The 16,592-nt window shown below is 53.3% G+C and overlaps 9 non-coding genes across 9 annotated transcripts; all 9 read left to right on the forward strand.

Moving 5' to 3' along the window:
- Window positions 1–1,563: 1,563 nt before the first annotated feature.
- On the forward strand, window positions 1,564–1,635 carry TRNAQ-CUG (transfer RNA glutamine (anticodon CUG)). The gene has a single exon. It is a non-coding gene; the product is annotated as a tRNA-Gln (tRNA).
- Window positions 1,636–3,690: 2,055 nt separating this feature from the next.
- TRNAQ-CUG (transfer RNA glutamine (anticodon CUG)) lies at window positions 3,691–3,762 on the forward strand. The gene has a single exon. It is a non-coding gene; the product is annotated as a tRNA-Gln (tRNA).
- A 2,055-nt stretch (window positions 3,763–5,817) lies between these two features.
- TRNAQ-CUG (transfer RNA glutamine (anticodon CUG)) lies at window positions 5,818–5,889 on the forward strand. Its single transcript has one exon. It is a non-coding gene; the product is annotated as a tRNA-Gln (tRNA).
- Window positions 5,890–6,123: 234 nt separating this feature from the next.
- TRNAD-GUC (transfer RNA aspartic acid (anticodon GUC)) lies at window positions 6,124–6,195 on the forward strand. Its single transcript has one exon. It is a non-coding gene; the product is annotated as a tRNA-Asp (tRNA).
- A 3,892-nt stretch (window positions 6,196–10,087) lies between these two features.
- On the forward strand, window positions 10,088–10,159 carry TRNAQ-CUG (transfer RNA glutamine (anticodon CUG)). The gene has a single exon. It is a non-coding gene; the product is annotated as a tRNA-Gln (tRNA).
- A 2,054-nt stretch (window positions 10,160–12,213) lies between these two features.
- On the forward strand, window positions 12,214–12,285 carry TRNAQ-CUG (transfer RNA glutamine (anticodon CUG)). Its single transcript has one exon. It is a non-coding gene; the product is annotated as a tRNA-Gln (tRNA).
- Window positions 12,286–12,519: 234 nt separating this feature from the next.
- On the forward strand, window positions 12,520–12,591 carry TRNAD-GUC (transfer RNA aspartic acid (anticodon GUC)). Its single transcript has one exon. It is a non-coding gene; the product is annotated as a tRNA-Asp (tRNA).
- Window positions 12,592–14,356: 1,765 nt separating this feature from the next.
- On the forward strand, window positions 14,357–14,428 carry TRNAQ-CUG (transfer RNA glutamine (anticodon CUG)). The gene has a single exon. It is a non-coding gene; the product is annotated as a tRNA-Gln (tRNA).
- A 2,055-nt stretch (window positions 14,429–16,483) lies between these two features.
- TRNAQ-CUG (transfer RNA glutamine (anticodon CUG)) lies at window positions 16,484–16,555 on the forward strand. Its single transcript has one exon. It is a non-coding gene; the product is annotated as a tRNA-Gln (tRNA).
- Window positions 16,556–16,592: the final 37 nt, after the last annotated feature.

Genomic DNA, 16,592 nt, shown 5'->3' on the forward strand with positions numbered 1-16,592 from the left:
CGCTTCACACCATCTGTGGAATCTTCCGCTGGGGTGCGTACTTCTCCCACTTCCACGCCTCTTCCAAGTTCTCAACACCTTTCATCTCTACTTCTCCACAGTCATTGCCAGCAGCCCATTTTCGACCCACAGACCTTGATTTCCTCTTCTCCCATTGCTCGCTCTCGAGACTCTGCGCCTTTGCTTCCACCAGCTCTGGACCTCCTCCGTCATGTACACTTCCTGCACCCATGTCCTGAAAACACTACATCTGCAGGCACGCAGATTGAAAGGCGTAGGCGAGTGAGCCCAGTGTGCTCTTTAGCCGATCATTAATGCCCTCCTAAAAGCCCACCACCAGGCCAACATACAGCAGAGTATGCAGCAGATTCATTGCTTTGGCCTCGGGGAGGGTCTTTTTGACTCTCTCTACCCCCCCTCCCCGGTGTGCAACACGTTCTAGAGTTGGTCTCCGGTTACAATCTATTAAGATTCCAGTTTTTGCACGCTCAACCCTAATGGGAAGACCTTGGGCCTCCTCCCCTTCTCTGATCATCTCCAGTCATCCCGTTTGCTAAGGCCTTCATAAGGAATTTGTCCCACGCAGAGCATTACCTTTCCCCAGCTGGGGCCTGTCTTTGGTGCTGGAGGTTCCCTCTGGTTCCCAGTTTCACCCAGTGGCAACCTGTTTACTACTGAACCTCACGCTCCAAGCCGTCTTCCATATAGCTATTACTACGCTTCAAAGAGTCTTGGGAAAGAGCTTTGGGCGGTAACAAACCATAGCTGTGCTTTCTGCCTGATCGGGTGACTCTTCGCCCTGGTGCCTCATGGCACCTCGAAAGTTTCATCATCTTTTCCTGTTCATCAAGTCTCGATGTGACCTACCTCTTTCCGGATCGCTCTTTCGAAAAATCACCAGGCCCCTGATGAAGGAGATATCCCGAAGGGCTTGGGTTCAAGCAACCGAAAGTCCAAGCGCTAGAAAAAGTGTGCTCGTGATCCTTGCTGGAGTGGAAAAGGATCATGCAGCCTGTGCCACAACCATAGTCGCCTGGTGAGACAAAACAATGCAGAGAGCGTGAAAAAAAAAATCAAAAGGACTTGAGGTTCCGGGAAAAGAGCCATTGCCAGAAGAGGGGTGGCATCATCCTGGGCGGCCTTCCTGTAAGGGCTCGCCTGAAGCCACAGGCAAGGCACCCGCCTGGCCTCCTTATGCTTGACTGGCGCGTGGACCTGGCACTCCTCCCAAGGGTGGAATTTGCGAGAAGCGTTTTGCAAGAAGCCCTTACCACTAGATGAATCGATTGTTGTGACGCCCACCCCTGTCTTGCTGCTTGGGCCATCCCATGTCTACTTCTGCCATGAATGCCCCAGGAAAAGGAGGAAATGATTTGCTGTACTTTTAGCTTTCCCGGTACCTTCGCATGGGAAATTGCCGCCCCTTCATTGACCAAGAGATGGCGATCGACGGTGTAGGGAAAAGATTATAGGAGAGTCGGTCCTAGGGGGGTTAAGGGGGAGTGAGCGTTAGCTACAGGCATAGCGAGGCACAAGAAAAGCGAGAAAGATCCTCGTTCCAGGGGTTCCATGGTGTAACGGTCAGCACTCTGGACTCTGAATCCAGCGATCCGAGTTCAAATCTCGGTGGGACCTTCTTTGCCGAGCCTGGCGACTTGACTTGTCTATTACTGGCGGAAAGGCCAGTGATAGCGGAAGCCGCCCACAAGGCGGATGCCGTGCGAACGAGGCCCGTTGCAAGGGTGATGTCCGGCCGACTGCAAGGCAAACTGAAGAGGCCCACAGCTCTATTGAAAGAGAAGCTGTGCAGCCGTATGTACTTTGGCCAGGAGCAGGTGCTCTGCACCAACTGGTCCTCGTTAGTATAGTGGTGTGTATCCCCGCCTGTTACGCGGGAGACCGGGGTTCGATTCCCCGACGGGGAGGCCAGCTTTTCTTTTCTACCCACCTACCCCCACACTCCTCTGCCTCCACTCAGCTTAACTCCTTGGATGGTCTTTGAAGGAGAAAACGCTCACATTCGCAGCACATGGCAATTACAGAAGTTCATCGGATGGCCACCCAGCTCGACACCAAGTGGCACGGCTTTCTGGACCAAGTCAAGCTTTCAACTTCGCAGGACCTGGCCGCTTCACACCATCTGTGGAATCTTCCGCTGGGGTGCGTACTTCTCCCACTTCCACGCCTCTTCCAAGTTCTCAACACCTTTCATCTCTACTTCTCCACAGTCATTGCCAGCAGCCCATTTTCGACCCACAGACCTTGATTTCCTCTTCTCCCATTGCTCGCTCTCGAGACTCTGCGCCTTTGCTTCCACCAGCTCTGGACCTCCTCCGTCATGTACACTTCCTGCACCCATGTCCTGAAAACACTACATCTGCAGGCACGCAGATTGAAAGGCGTAGGCGAGTGAGCCCAGTGTGCTCTTTAGCCGATCATTAATGCCCTCCTAAAAGCCCACCACCAGGCCAACATACAGCAGAGTATGCAGCAGATTCATTGCTTTGGCCTCGGGGAGGGTCTTTTTGACTTTCTCTACCCCCCCTCCCCGGTGTGCAACACGTTCTAGAGTTGGTCTCCGGTTACAATCTATTAAGATTCCAGTTTTTGCACGCTCAACCCTAATGGGAAGACCTTGGGCCTCCTCCCCTTCTCTGATCATCTCCAGTCATCCCGTTTGCTAAGGCCTTCATAAGGAATTTGTCCCACGCAGAGCATTACCTTTCCCCAGCTGGGGCCTGTCTTTGGTGCTGGAGGTTCCCTCTGGTTCCCAGTTTCACCCAGTGGCAACCTGTTTACTACTGAACCTCACGCTCCAAGCCGTCTTCCATATAGCTATTACTACGCTTCAAAGAGTCTTGGGAAAGAGCTTTGGGCGGTAACAAACCATAGCTGTGCTTTCTGCCTGATCGGGTGACTCTTCGCCCTGGTGCCTCATGGCACCTCGAAAGTTTCATCATCTTTTCCTGTTCATCAAGTCTCGATGTGACCTACCTCTTTCCGGATCGCTCTTTCGAAAAATCACCAGGCCCCTGATGAAGGAGATATCCCGAAGGGCTTGGGTTCAAGCAACCGAAAGTCCAAGCGCTAGAAAAAGTGTGCTCGTGATCCTTGCTGGAGTGGAAAAGGATCATGCAGCCTGTGCCACAACCATAGTCGCCTGGTGAGACAAAACAATGCAGAGAGCGTGAAAAAAAAAATCAAAAGGACTTGAGGTTCCGGGAAAAGAGCCATTGCCAGAAGAGGGGTGGCATCATCCTGGGCGGCCTTCCTGTAAGGGCTCGCCTGAAGCCACAGGCAAGGCACCCGCCTGGCCTCCTTATGCTTGACTGGCGCGTGGACCTGGCACTCCTCCCAAGGGTGGAATTTGCGAGAAGCGTTTTGCAAGAAGCCCTTACCACTAGATGAATCGATTGTTGTGACGCCCACCCCTGTCTTGCTGCTTGGGCCATCCCATGTCTACTTCTGCCATGAATGCCCCAGGAAAAGGAGGAAATGATTTGCTGTACTTTTAGCTTTCCCGGTACCTTCGCATGGGAAATTGCCGCCCCTTCATTGACCAAGAGATGGCGATCGACGGTGTAGGGAAAAGATTATAGGAGAGTCGGTCCTAGGGGTGTTAAGGGGGAGTGAGCGTTAGCTACAGGCATAGCGAGGCACAAGAAAAGCGAGAAAGATCCTCGTTCCAGGGGTTCCATGGTGTAACGGTCAGCACTCTGGACTCTGAATCCAGCGATCCGAGTTCAAATCTCGGTGGGACCTTCTTTGCCGAGCCTGGCGACTTGACTTGTCTATTACTGGCGGAAAGGCCAGTGATAGCGGAAGCCGCCCACAAGGCGGATGCCGTGCGAACGAGGCCCGTTGCAAGGGTGATGTCCGGCCGACTGCAAGGCAAACTGAAGAGGCCCACAGCTCTATTGAAAGAGAAGCTGTGCAGCCGTATGTACTTTAGCCAGGAGCAGGTGCTCTGCACCAACTGGTCCTCGTTAGTATAGTGGTGAGTATCCCCGCCTGTTACGCGGGAGACCGGGGTTCGATTCCCCGACGGGGAGGCCAGCTTTTCTTTTCTACCCACCTACCCCCACACTCCTCTGCCTCCACTCAGCTTAACTCCTTGGATGGTCTTTGAAGGAGAAAACGCTCACATTCGCAGCACATGGCAATTACAGAAGTTCATCGGATGGCCACCCAGCTCGACACCAAGTGGCACGGCTTTCTGGACCAAGTCAAGCTTTCAACTTCGCAGGACCTGGCCGCTTCACACCATCTGTGGAATCTTCCGCTGGGGTGCGTACTTCTCCCACTTCCACGCCTCTTCCAAGTTCTCAACACCTTTCATCTCTACTTCTCCACAGTCATTGCCAGCAGCCCATTTTCGACCCACAGACCTTGATTTCCTCTTCTCCCATTGCTCGCTCTCGAGACTCTGCGCCTTTGCTTCCACCAGCTCTGGACCTCCTCCGTCATGTACACTTCCTGCACCCATGTCCTGAAAACACTACATCTGCAGGCACGCAGATTGAAAGGCGTAGGCGAGTGAGCCCAGTGTGCTCTTTAGCCGATCATTAATGCCCTCCTAAAAGCCCACCACCAGGCCAACATACAGCAGAGTATGCAGCAGATTCATTGCTTTGGCCTCGGGGAGGGTCTTTTTGACTCTCTCTACCCCCCCTCCCCGGTGTGCAACACGTTCTAGAGTTGGTCTCCGGTTACAATCTATTAAGATTCCAGTTTTTGCACGCTCAACCCTAATGGGAAGACCTTGGGCCTCCTCCCCTTCTCTGATCATCTCCAGTCATCCCGTTTGCTAAGGCCTTCATAAGGAATTTGTCCCACGCAGAGCATTCCCTTTCCCCAGCTGGGGCCTGTCTTTGGTGCTGGAGGTTCCCTCTGGTTCCCAGTTTCACCCAGTGGCAACCTGTTTACTACTGAACCTCACGCTCCAAGCCGTCTTCCATATAGCTATTACTACGCTTCAAAGAGTCTTGGGAAAGAGCTTTGGGCGGTAACAAACCATAGCTGTGCTTTCTGCCTGATCGGGTGACTCTTCGCCCTGGTGCCTCATGGCACCTCGAAAGTTTCATCATCTTTTCCTGTTCATCAAGTCTCGATGTGACCTACCTCTTTCCGGATCGCTCTTTCGAAAAATCACCAGGCCCCTGATGAAGGAGATATCCCGAAGGGCTTGGGTTCAAGCAACCGAAAGTCCAAGCGCTAGAAAAAGTGTGCTCGTGATCCTTGCTGGAGTGGAAAAGGATCATGCAGCCTGTGCCACAACCATAGTCGCCTGGTGAGACAAAACAATGCAGAGAGCGTGAAAAAAAAAATCAAAAGGACTTGAGGTTCCGGGAAAAGAGCCATTGCCAGAAGAGGGGTGGCATCATCCTGGGCGGCCTTCCTGTAAGGGCTCGCCTGAAGCCACAGGCAAGGCACCCGCCTGGCCTCCTTATGCTTGACTGGCGCGTGGACCTGGCACTCCTCCCAAGGGTGGAATTTGCGAGAAGCGTTTTGCAAGAAGCCCTTACCACTAGATGAATCGATTGTTGTGACGCCCACCCCTGTCTTGCTGCTTGGGCCATCCCATGTCTACTTCTGCCATGAATGCCCCAGGAAAAGGAGGAAATGATTTGCTGTACTTTTAGCTTTCCCGGTACCTTCGCATGGGAAATTGCCGCCCCTTCATTGACCAAGAGATGGCGATCGACGGTGTAGGGAAAAGATTATAGGAGAGTCGGTCCTAGGGGGGTTAAGGGGGAGTGAGCGTTAGCTACAGGCATAGCGAGGCACAAGAAAAGCGAGAAAGATCCTCGTTCCAGGGGTTCCATGGTGTAACGGTCAGCACTCTGGACTCTGAATCCAGCGATCCGAGTTCAAATCTCGGTGGGACCTTCTTTGCCGAGCCGCCGTTGATTTGAGCCTGGCGACTTGACTTGTCTATTACTGGCGGAAAGGCCAGTGATAGCGGAAGCCGCCCACAAGGCGGATGCCGTGCGAACGAGGCCCGTTGCAAGGGTGATGTCCGGCCGACTGCAAGGCAAACTGAGGAGGCCCACAGCTCTATTGAAAGAGAAGCTGTGCAGCCGTATGTACTTTGGCCAGGAGCAGGTGCTCTGCACCAACTGGTCCTCGTTAGTATAGTGGTGAGTATCCCCGCCTGTCACGCGGGAGACCGGGGTTCGATTCCCCGACGGGGAGGCCGGCTTTTCTTTTCTACCCACCTACCCCCACACTCCTCTGCCTCCTCTCAGCTTAACTCCTTGGATGGTCTTTGAAGGAGAAAACGCTCACATTCGCAGCACATGGCAATTACAGAAGTTCATCGGATGGCCACCCAGCTCGACACCAAGTGGCACGGCTTTCTGGACCAAGTCAAGCTTTCAACTTCGCAGGACCTGGCCGCTTCACACCATCTGTGGAATCTTCCGCTGGGGTGCGTACTTCTCCCACTTCCACGCCTCTTCCAAGTTCTCAACACCTTTCATCTCTACTTCTCCACAGTCATTGCCAGCAGCCCATTTTCGACCCACAGACCTTGATTTCCTCTTCTCCCATTGCTCGCTCTCGAGACTCTGCGACTTTGCTTCCACCAGCTCTGGACCTCCTCCGTCATGTACACTTCCTGCACCCATGTCCTGAAAACACTACATCTGCAGGCACGCAGATTGAAAGGCGTAGGCGAGTGAGCCCAGTGTGCTCTTTAGCCGATCATTAATGCCCTCCTAAAAGCCCACCACCAGGCCAACATACAGCAGAGTATGCAGCAGATTCATTGCTTTGGCCTCGGGGAGGGTCTTTTTGACTTTCTCTACCCCCCCTCCCCGGTGTGCAACACGTTCTAGAGTTGGTCTCCGGTTACAATCTATTAAGATTCCAGTTTTTGCACGCTCAACCCTAATGGGAAGACCTTGGGCCTCCTCCCCTTCTCTGATCATCTCCAGTCATCCCGTTTGCTAAGGCCTTCATAAGGAATTTGTCCCACGCAGAGCATTACCTTTCCCCAGCTGGGGCCTGTCTTTGGTGCTGGAGGTTCCCTCTGGTTCCCAGTTTCACCCAGTGGCAACCTGTTTACTACTGAACCTCACGCTCCAAGCCGTCTTCCATATAGCTATTACTACGCTTCAAAGAGTCTTGGGAAAGAGCTTTGGGCGGTAACAAACCATAGCTGTGCTTTCTGCCTGATCGGGTGACTCTTCGCCCTGGTGCCTCATGGCACCTCGAAAGTTTCATCATCTTTTCCTGTTCATCAAGTCTCGATGTGACCTACCTCTTTCCGGATCGCTCTTTCGAAAAATCACCAGGCCCCTGATGAAGGAGATATCCCGAAGGGCTTGGGTTCAAGCAACCGAAAGTCCAAGCGCTAGAAAAAGTGTGCTCGTGATCCTTGCTGGAGTGGAAAAGGATCATGCAGCCTGTGCCACAACCATAGTCGCCTGGTGAGACAAAACAATGCAGAGAGCGTGAAAAAAAAAATCAAAAGGACTTGAGGTTCCGGGAAAAGAGCCATTGCCAGAAGAGGGGTGGCATCATCCTGGGCGGCCTTCCTGTAAGGGCTCGCCTGAAGCCACAGGCAAGGCACCCGCCTGGCCTCCTTATGCTTGACTGGCGCGTGGACCTGGCACTCCTCCCAAGGTTGGAATTTGCGAGAAGCGTTTTGCAAGAAGCCCTTACCACTAGATGAATCGATTGTTGTGACGCCCACCCCTGTCTTGCTGCTTGGGCCATCCCATGTCTACTTCTGCCATGAATGCCCCAGGAAAAGGAGGAAATGATTTGCTGTACTTTTAGCTTTCCCGGTACCTTCGCATGGGAAATTGCCGCCCCTTCATTGACCAAGAGATGGCGATCGACGGTGTAGGGAAAAGATTATAGGAGAGTCGGTCCTAGGGGGGTTAAGGGGGAGTGAGCGTTAGCTACAGGCATAGCGAGGCACAAGAAAAGCGAGAAAGATCCTCGTTCCAGGGGTTCCATGGTGTAACAGTCAGCACTCTGGACTCTGAATCCAGCGATCCGAGTTCAAATCTCGTTGGGACCTTCTTTGCCGAGCCTGGCGACTTGACTTGTCTATTACTGGCGGAAAGGCCAGTGATAGCGGAAGCCGCCCACAAGGCGGATGCCGTGCGAACGAGGCCCGTTGCAAGGGTGATGTCCGGCCGACTGCAAGGCAAACTGAAGAGGCCCACAGCTCTATTGAAAGAGAAGCTGTGCAGCCGTATGTACTTTGGCCAGGAGCAGGTGCTCTGCACCAACTGGTCCTCGTTAGTATAGTGGTGAGTATCCCCGCCTGTTACGCGGGAGACCGGGGTTCGATTCCCCGACGGGGAGGCCAGCTTTTCTTTTCTACCCACCTACCCCCACACTCCTCTGCCTCCACTCAGCTTAACTCCTTGGATGGTCTTTGAAGGAGAAAACGCTCACATTCGCAGCACATGGCAATTACAGAAGTTCATCGGATGGCCACCCAGCTCGACACCAAGTGGCACGGCTTTCTGGACCAAGTCAAGCTTTCAACTTCGCAGGACCTGGCCGCTTCACACCATCTGTGGAATCTTCCGCTGGGGTGCGTACTTCTCCCACTTCCACGCCTCTTCCAAGTTCTCAACACCTTTCATCTCTACTTCTCCACAGTCATTGCCAGCAGCCCATTTTCGACCCACAGACCTTGATTTCCTCTTCTCCCATTGCTCGCTCTCGAGACTCTGCGCCTTTGCTTCCACCAGCTCTGGACCTCCTCCGTCATGTACACTTCCTGCACCCATGTCCTGAAAACACTACATCTGCAGGCACGCAGATTGAAAGGCGTAGGCGAGTGAGCCCAGTGTGCTCTTTAGCCGATCATTAATGCCCTCCTAAAAGCCCACCACCAGGCCAACATACAGCAGAGTATGCAGCAGATTCATTGCTTTGGCCTCGGGGAGGGTCTTTTTGACTCTCTCTACCCCCCCTCCCCGGTGTGCAACACGTTCTAGAGTTGGTCTCCGGTTACAATCTATTAAGATTCCAGTTTTTGCACGCTCAACCCTAATGGGAAGACCTTGGGCCTCCTCCCCTTCTCTGATCATCTCCAGTCATCCCGTTTGCTAAGGCCTTCATAAGGAATTTGTCCCACGCAGAGCATTACCTTTCCCCAGCTGGGGCCTGTCTTTGGTGCTGGAGGTTCCCTCTGGTTCCCAGTTTCACCCAGTGGCAACCTGTTTACTACTGAACCTCACGCTCCAAGCCGTCTTCCATATAGCTATTACTACGCTTCAAAGAGTCTTGGGAAAGAGCTTTGGGCGGTAACAAACCATAGCTGTGCTTTCTGCCTGATCGGGTGACTCTTCGCCCTGGTGCCTCATGGCACCTCGAAAGTTTCATCATCTTTTCCTGTTCATCAAGTCTCGATGTGACCTACCTCTTTCCGGATCGCTCTTTCGAAAAATCACCAGGCCCCTGATGAAGGAGATATCCCGAAGGGCTTGGGTTCAAGCAACCGAAAGTCCAAGCGCTAGAAAAAGTGTGCTCGTGATCCTTGCTGGAGTGGAAAAGGATCATGCAGCCTGTGCCACAACCATAGTCGCCTGGTGAGACAAAACAATGCAGAGAGCGTGAAAAAAAAAATCAAAAGGACTTGAGGTTCCGGGAAAAGAGCCATTGCCAGAAGAGGGGTGGCATCATCCTGGGCGGCCTTCCTGTAAGGGCTCGCCTGAAGCCACAGGCAAGGCACCCGCCTGGCCTCCTTATGCTTGACTGGCGCGTGGACCTGGCACTCCTCCCAAGGGTGGAATTTGCGAGAAGCGTTTTGCAAGAAGCCCTTACCACTAGATGAATCGATTGTTGTGACGCCCACCCCTGTCTTGCTGCTTGGGCCATCCCATGTCTACTTCTGCCATGAATGCCCCAGGAAAAGGAGGAAATGATTTGCTGTACTTTTAGCTTTCCCGGTACCTTCGCATGGGAAATTGCCGCCCCTTCATTGACCAAGAGATGGCGATCGACGGTGTAGGGAAAAGATTATAGGAGAGTCGGTCCTAGGGGGGTTAAGGGGGAGTGAGCGTTAGCTACAGGCATAGCGAGGCACAAGAAAAGCGAGAAAGATCCTCGTTCCAGGGGTTCCATGGTGTAACGGTCAGCACTCTGGACTCTGAATCCAGCGATCCGAGTTCAAATCTCGGTGGGACCTTCTTTGCCGAGCCTGGCGACTTGACTTGTCTATTACTGGCGGAAAGGCCAGTGATAGCGGAAGCCGCCCACAAGGCGGATGCCGTGCGAACGAGGCCCGTTGCAAGGGTGATGTCCGGCCGACTGCAAGGCAAACTGAAGAGGCCCACAGCTCTATTGAAAGAGAAGCTGTGCAGCCGTATGTACTTTAGCCAGGAGCAGGTGCTCTGCACCAACTGGTCCTCGTTAGTATAGTGGTGAGTATCCCCGCCTGTTACGCGGGAGACCGGGGTTCGATTCCCCGACGGGGAGGCCAGCTTTTCTTTTCTACCCACCTACCCCCACACTCCTCTGCCTCCACTCAGCTTAACTCCTTGGATGGTCTTTGAAGGAGAAAACGCTCACATTCGCAGCACATGGCAATTACAGAAGTTCATCGGATGGCCACCCAGCTCGACACCAAGTGGCACGGCTTTCTGGACCAAGTCAAGCTTTCAACTTCGCAGGACCTGGCCGCTTCACACCATCTGTGGAATCTTCCGCTGGGGTGCGTACTTCTCCCACTTCCACGCCTCTTCCAAGTTCTCAACACCTTTCATCTCTACTTCTCCACAGTCATTGCCAGCAGCCCATTTTCGACCCACAGACCTTGATTTCCTCTTCTCCCATTGCTCGCTCTCGAGACTCTGCGCCTTTGCTTCCACCAGCTCTGGACCTCCTCCGTCATGTACACTTCCTGCACCCATGTCCTGAAAACACTACATCTGCAGGCACGCAGATTGAAAGGCGTAGGCGAGTGAGCCCAGTGTGCTCTTTAGCCGATCATTAATGCCCTCCTAAAAGCCCACCACCAGGCCAACATACAGCAGAGTATGCAGCAGATTCATTGCTTTGGCCTCGGGGAGGGTCTTTTTGACTCTCTCTACCCCCCCTCCCCGGTGTGCAACACGTTCTAGAGTTGGTCTCCGGTTACAATCTATTAAGATTCCAGTTTTTGCACGCTCAACCCTAATGGGAAGACCTTGGGCCTCCTCCCCTTCTCTGATCATCTCCAGTCATCCCGTTTGCTAAGGCCTTCATAAGGAATTTGTCCCACGCAGAGCATTACCTTTCCCCAGCTGGGGCCTGTCTTGGTGCTGGAGGTTCCCTCTGGTTCCCAGTTTCACCCAGTGGCAACCTGTTTACTACTGAACCTCACGCTCCAAGCCGTCTTCCATATAGCTATTACTACACTTCAAAGAGTCTTGGGAAAGAGCTTTGGGCGGTAACAAACCATAGCTGTGCTTTCTGCCTGATCGGGTGACTCTTCGCCCTGGTGCCTCATGGCACCTCGAAAGTTTCATCATCTTTTCCTGTTCATCAAGTCTCGATGTGACCTACCTCTTTCCGGATCGCTCTTTCGAAAAATCACCAGGCCCCTGATGAAGGAGATATCCCGAAGGGCTTGGGTTCAAGCAACCGAAAGTCCAAGCGCTAGAAAAAGTGTGCTCGTGATCCTTGCTGGAGTGGAAAAGGATCATGCAGCCTGTGCCACAACCATAGTCGCCTGGTGAGACAAAACAATGCAGAGAGCGTGAAAAAAAAAATCAAAAGGACTTGAGGTTCCGGGAAAAGAGCCATTGCCAGAAGAGGGGTGGCATCATCCTGGGCGGCCTTCCTGTAAGGGCTCGCCTGAAGCCACAGGCAAGGCACCCGCCTGGCCTCCTTATGCTTGACTGGCGCGTGGACCTGGCACTCCTCCCAAGGGTGGAATTTGCGAGAAGCGTTTTGCAAGAAGCCCTTACCACTAGATGAATCGATTGTTGTGACGCCCACCCCTGTCTTGCTGCTTGGGCCATCCCATGTCTACTTCTGCCATGAATGCCCCAGGAAAAGGAGGAAATGATTTGCTGTACTTTTAGCTTTCCCGGTACCTTCGCATGGGAAATTGCCGCCCCTTCATTGACCAAGAGATGGCGATCGACGGTGTAGGGAAAAGATTATAGGAGAGTCGGTCCTAGGGGGGTTAAGGGGGAGTGAGCGTTAGCTACAGGCATAGCGAGGCACAAGAAAAGCGAGAAAGATCCTCGTTCCAGGGGTTCCATGGTGTAACGGTCAGCACTCTGGACTCTGAATCCAGCGATCCGAGTTCAAATCTCGGTGGGACCTTCTTTGCCGAGCCGCCGTTGATTTGAGCCTGGCGACTTGACTTGTCTATTACTGGCGGAAAGGCCAGTGATAGCGGAAGCCGCCCACAAGGCGGATGCCGTGCGAACGAGGCCCGTTGCAAGGGTGATGTCCGGCCGACTGCAAGGCAAACTGAGGAGGCCCACAGCTCTATTGAAAGAGAAGCTGTGCAGCCGTATGTACTTTGGCCAGGAGCAGGTGCTCTGCACCAACTGGTCCTCGTTAGTATAGTGGTGAGTATCCCCGCCTGTCACGCGGGAGACCGGGGTTCGATTCCCCGACGGGGAGGCCGGCTTTTCTTTTCTACCCACCTACCCCCACACTCCTCTGCCTCCTCTCAGCTTAACTCCTTGGATGGTCTTTGAAGGAGAAAACGCTCACATTCGCAGCACATGGCAATTACAGAAGTTCATCGGATGGCCACCCAGCTCGACACCAAGTGGCACGGCTTTCTGGACCAAGTCAAGCTTTCAACTTCGCAGGACCTGGCCGCTTCACACCATCTGTGGAATCTTCCGCTGGGGTGCGTACTTCTCCCACTTCCACGCCTCTTCCAAGTTCTCAACACCTTTCATCTCTACTTCTCCACAGTCATTGCCAGCAGCCCATTTTCGACCCACAGACCTTGATTTCCTCTTCTCCCATTGCGCGCTCTCGAGACTCTGCGACTTTGCTTCCACCAGCTCTGGACCTCCTCCGTCATGTACACTTCCTGCACCCATGTCCTGAAAACACTACATCTGCAGGCACGCAGATTGAAAGGCGTAGGCGAGTGAGCCCAGTGTGCTCTTTAGCCGATCATTAATGCCCTCCTAAAAGCCCACCACCAGGCCAACATACAGCAGAGTATGCAGCAGATTCATTGCTTTGGCCTCGGGGAGGGTCTTTTTGACTTTCTCTACCCCCCCTCCCCGGTGTGCAACACGTTCTAGAGTTGGTCTCCGGTTACAATCTATTAAGATTCCAGTTTTTGCACGCTCAACCCTAATGGGAAGACCTTGGGCCTCCTCCCCTTCTCTGATCATCTCCAGTCATCCCGTTTGCTAAGGCCTTCATAAGGAATTTGTCCCACGCAGAGCATTACCTTTCCCCAGCTGGGGCCTGTCTTTGGTGCTGGAGGTTCCCTCTGGTTCCCAGTTTCACCCAGTGGCAACCTGTTTACTACTGAACCTCACGCTCCAAGCCGTCTTCCATATAGCTATTACTACGCTTCAAAGAGTCTTGGGAAAGAGCTTTGGGCGGTAACAAACCATAGCTGTGCTTTCTGCCTGATCGGGTGACTCTTCGCCCTGGTGCCTCATGGCACCTCGAAAGTTTCATCATCTTTTCCTGTTCATCAAGTCTCGATGTGACCTACCTCTTTCCGGATCGCTCTTTCGAAAAATCACCAGGCCCCTGATGAAGGAGATATCCCGAAGGGCTTGGGTTCAAGCAACCGAAAGTCCAAGCGCTAGAAAAAGTGTGCTCGTGATCCTTGCTGGAGTGGAAAAGGATCATGCAGCCTGTGCCACAACCATAGTCGCCTGGTGAGACAAAACAATGCAGAGAGCGTGAAAAAAAAAATCAAAAGGACTTGAGGTTCCGGGAAAAGAGCCATTGCCAGAAGAGGGGTGGCATCATCCTGGGCGGCCTTCCTGTAAGGGCTCGCCTGAAGCCACAGGCAAGGCACCCGCCTGGCCTCCTTATGCTTGACTGGCGCGTGGACCTGGCACTCCTCCCAAGGTTGGAATTTGCGAGAAGCGTTTTGCAAGAAGCCCTTACCACTAGATGAATCGATTGTTGTGACGCCCACCCCTGTCTTGCTGCTTGGGCCATCCCATGTCTACTTCTGCCATGAATGCCCCAGGAAAAGGAGGAAATGATTTGCTGTACTTTTAGCTTTCCCGGTACCTTCGCATGGGAAATTGCCGCCCCTTCATTGACCAAGAGATGGCGATCGACGGTGTAGGGAAAAGATTATAGGAGAGTCGGTCCTAGGGGGGTTAAGGGGGAGTGAGCGTTAGCTACAGGCATAGCGAGGCACAAGAAAAGCGAGAAAGATCCTCGTTCCAGGGGTTCCATGGTGTAACGGTCAGCACTCTGGACTCTGAATCCAGCGATCCGAGTTCAAATCTCGGTGGGACCTTCTTTGCCGAGCCTGGCGACTTGACTTGTCTATTACTGGCGGAAAGGCCAGTGATAGCGGAAGCCGCGCACAAGGCGGATGCCGTGCGAACGAGGCCCGTTGCAAGGGTGATGTCCGGCCGACTGCAAGGCAAACTGAAGAGGCCCACAGCTCTATTGAAAGAGAAGCTGTGCAGCCGTATGTACTTTGGCCAGGAGCAGGTGCTCTGCACCAACTGGTCCTCGTTAGTATAGTGGTGAGTATCCCCGCCTGTTACGCGGGAGACCGGGGTTCGATTCCCCGACGGGGAGGCCAGCTTTTCTTTTCTACCCACCTACCCCCACACTCCTCTGCCTCCACTCAGCTTAACTCCTTGGATGGTCTTTGAAGGAGAAAACGCTCACATTCGCAGCACATGGCAATTACAGAAGTTCATCGGATGGCCACCCAGCTCGACACCAAGTGGCACGGCTTTCTGGACCAAGTCAAGCTTTCAACTTCGCAGGACCTGGCCGCTTCACACCATCTGTGGAATCTTCCGCTGGGGTGCGTACTTCTCCCACTTCCACGCCTCTTCCAAGTTCTCAACACCTTTCATCTCTACTTCTCCACAGTCATTGCCAGCAGCCCATTTTCGACCCACAGACCTTGATTTCCTCTTCTCCCATTGCTCGCTCTCGAGACTCTGCGCCTTTGCTTCCACCAGCTCTGGACCTCCTCCGTCATGTACACTTCCTGCACCCATGTCCTGAAAACACTACATCTGCAGGCACGCAGATTGAAAGGCGTAGGCGAGTGAGCCCAGTGTGCTCTTTAGCCGATCATTAATGCCCTCCTAAAAGCCCACCACCAGGCCAACATACAGCAGAGTATGCAGCAGATTCATTGCTTTGGCCTCGGGGAGGGTCTTTTTGACTCTCTCTACCCCCCCTCCCCGGTGTGCAACACGTTCTAGAGTTGGTCTCCGGTTACAATCTATTAAGATTCCAGTTTTTGCACGCTCAACCCTAATGGGAAGACCTTGGGCCTCCTCCCCTTCTCTGATCATCTCCAGTCATCCCGTTTGCTAAGGCCTTCATAAGGAATTTGTCCCACGCAGAGCATTACCTTTCCCCAGCTGGGGCCTGTCTTTGGTGCTGGAGGTTCCCTCTGGTTCCCAGTTTCACCCAGTGGCAACCTGTTTACTACTGAACCTCACGCTCCAAGCCGTCTTCCATATAGCTATTACTACGCTTCAAAGAGTCTTGGGAAAGAGCTTTGGGCGGTAACAAACCATAGCTGTGCTTTCTGCCTGATCGGGTGACTCTTCGCCCTGGTGCCTCATGGCACCTCGAAAGTTTCATCATCTTTTCCTGTTCATCAAGTCTCGATGTGACCTACCTCTTTCCGGATCGCTCTTTCGAAAAATCACCAGGCCCCTGATGAAGGAGATATCCCGAAGGGCTTGGGTTCAAGCAACCGAAAGTCCAAGCGCTAGAAAAAGTGTGCTCGTGATCCTTGCTGGAGTGGAAAAGGATCATGCAGCCTGTGCCACAACCATAGTCGCCTGGTGAGACAAAACAATGCAGAGAGCGTGAAAAAAAAAATCAAAAGGACTTGAGGTTCCGGGAAAAGAGCCATTGCCAGAAGAGGGGTGGCATCATCCTGGGCGGCCTTCCTGTAAGGGCTCGCCTGAAGCCACAGGCAAGGCACCCGCCTGGCCTCCTTATGCTTGACTGGCGCGTGGACCTGGCACTCCTCCCAAGGTTGGAATTTGCGAGAAGCGTTTTGCAAGAAGCCCTTACCACTAGATGAATCGATTGTTGTGACGCCCACCCCTGTCTTGCTGCTTGGGCCATCCCATGTCTACTTCTGCCATGAATGCCCCAGGAAAAGGAGGAAATGATTTGCTGTACTTTTAGCTTTCCCGGTACCTTCGCATGGGAAATTGCCGCCCCTTCATTGACCAAGAGATGGCGATCGACGGTGTAGGGAAAAGATTATAGGAGAGTCGGTCCTAGGGGGGTTAAGGGGGAGTGAGCGTTAGCTACAGGCATAGCGAGGCACAAGAAAAGCGAGAAAGATCCTCGTTCCAGGGGTTCCATGGTGTAACGGTCAGCACTCTGGACTCTGAATCCAGCGATCCGAGTTCAAATCTCGGTGGGACCTTCTTTGCCGAGCCTGGCGACTTGACTTGTCTATTACT

The sequence above is a fragment of the Staurois parvus genome, unplaced genomic scaffold (assembly GCF_062004578.1).
Source record: "Staurois parvus isolate SC_StPar_1 unplaced genomic scaffold, SC_StPar_1.0 ptg000126l, whole genome shotgun sequence".
NCBI classification, from domain to species: domain Eukaryota; kingdom Metazoa; phylum Chordata; class Amphibia; order Anura; family Ranidae; genus Staurois; species Staurois parvus.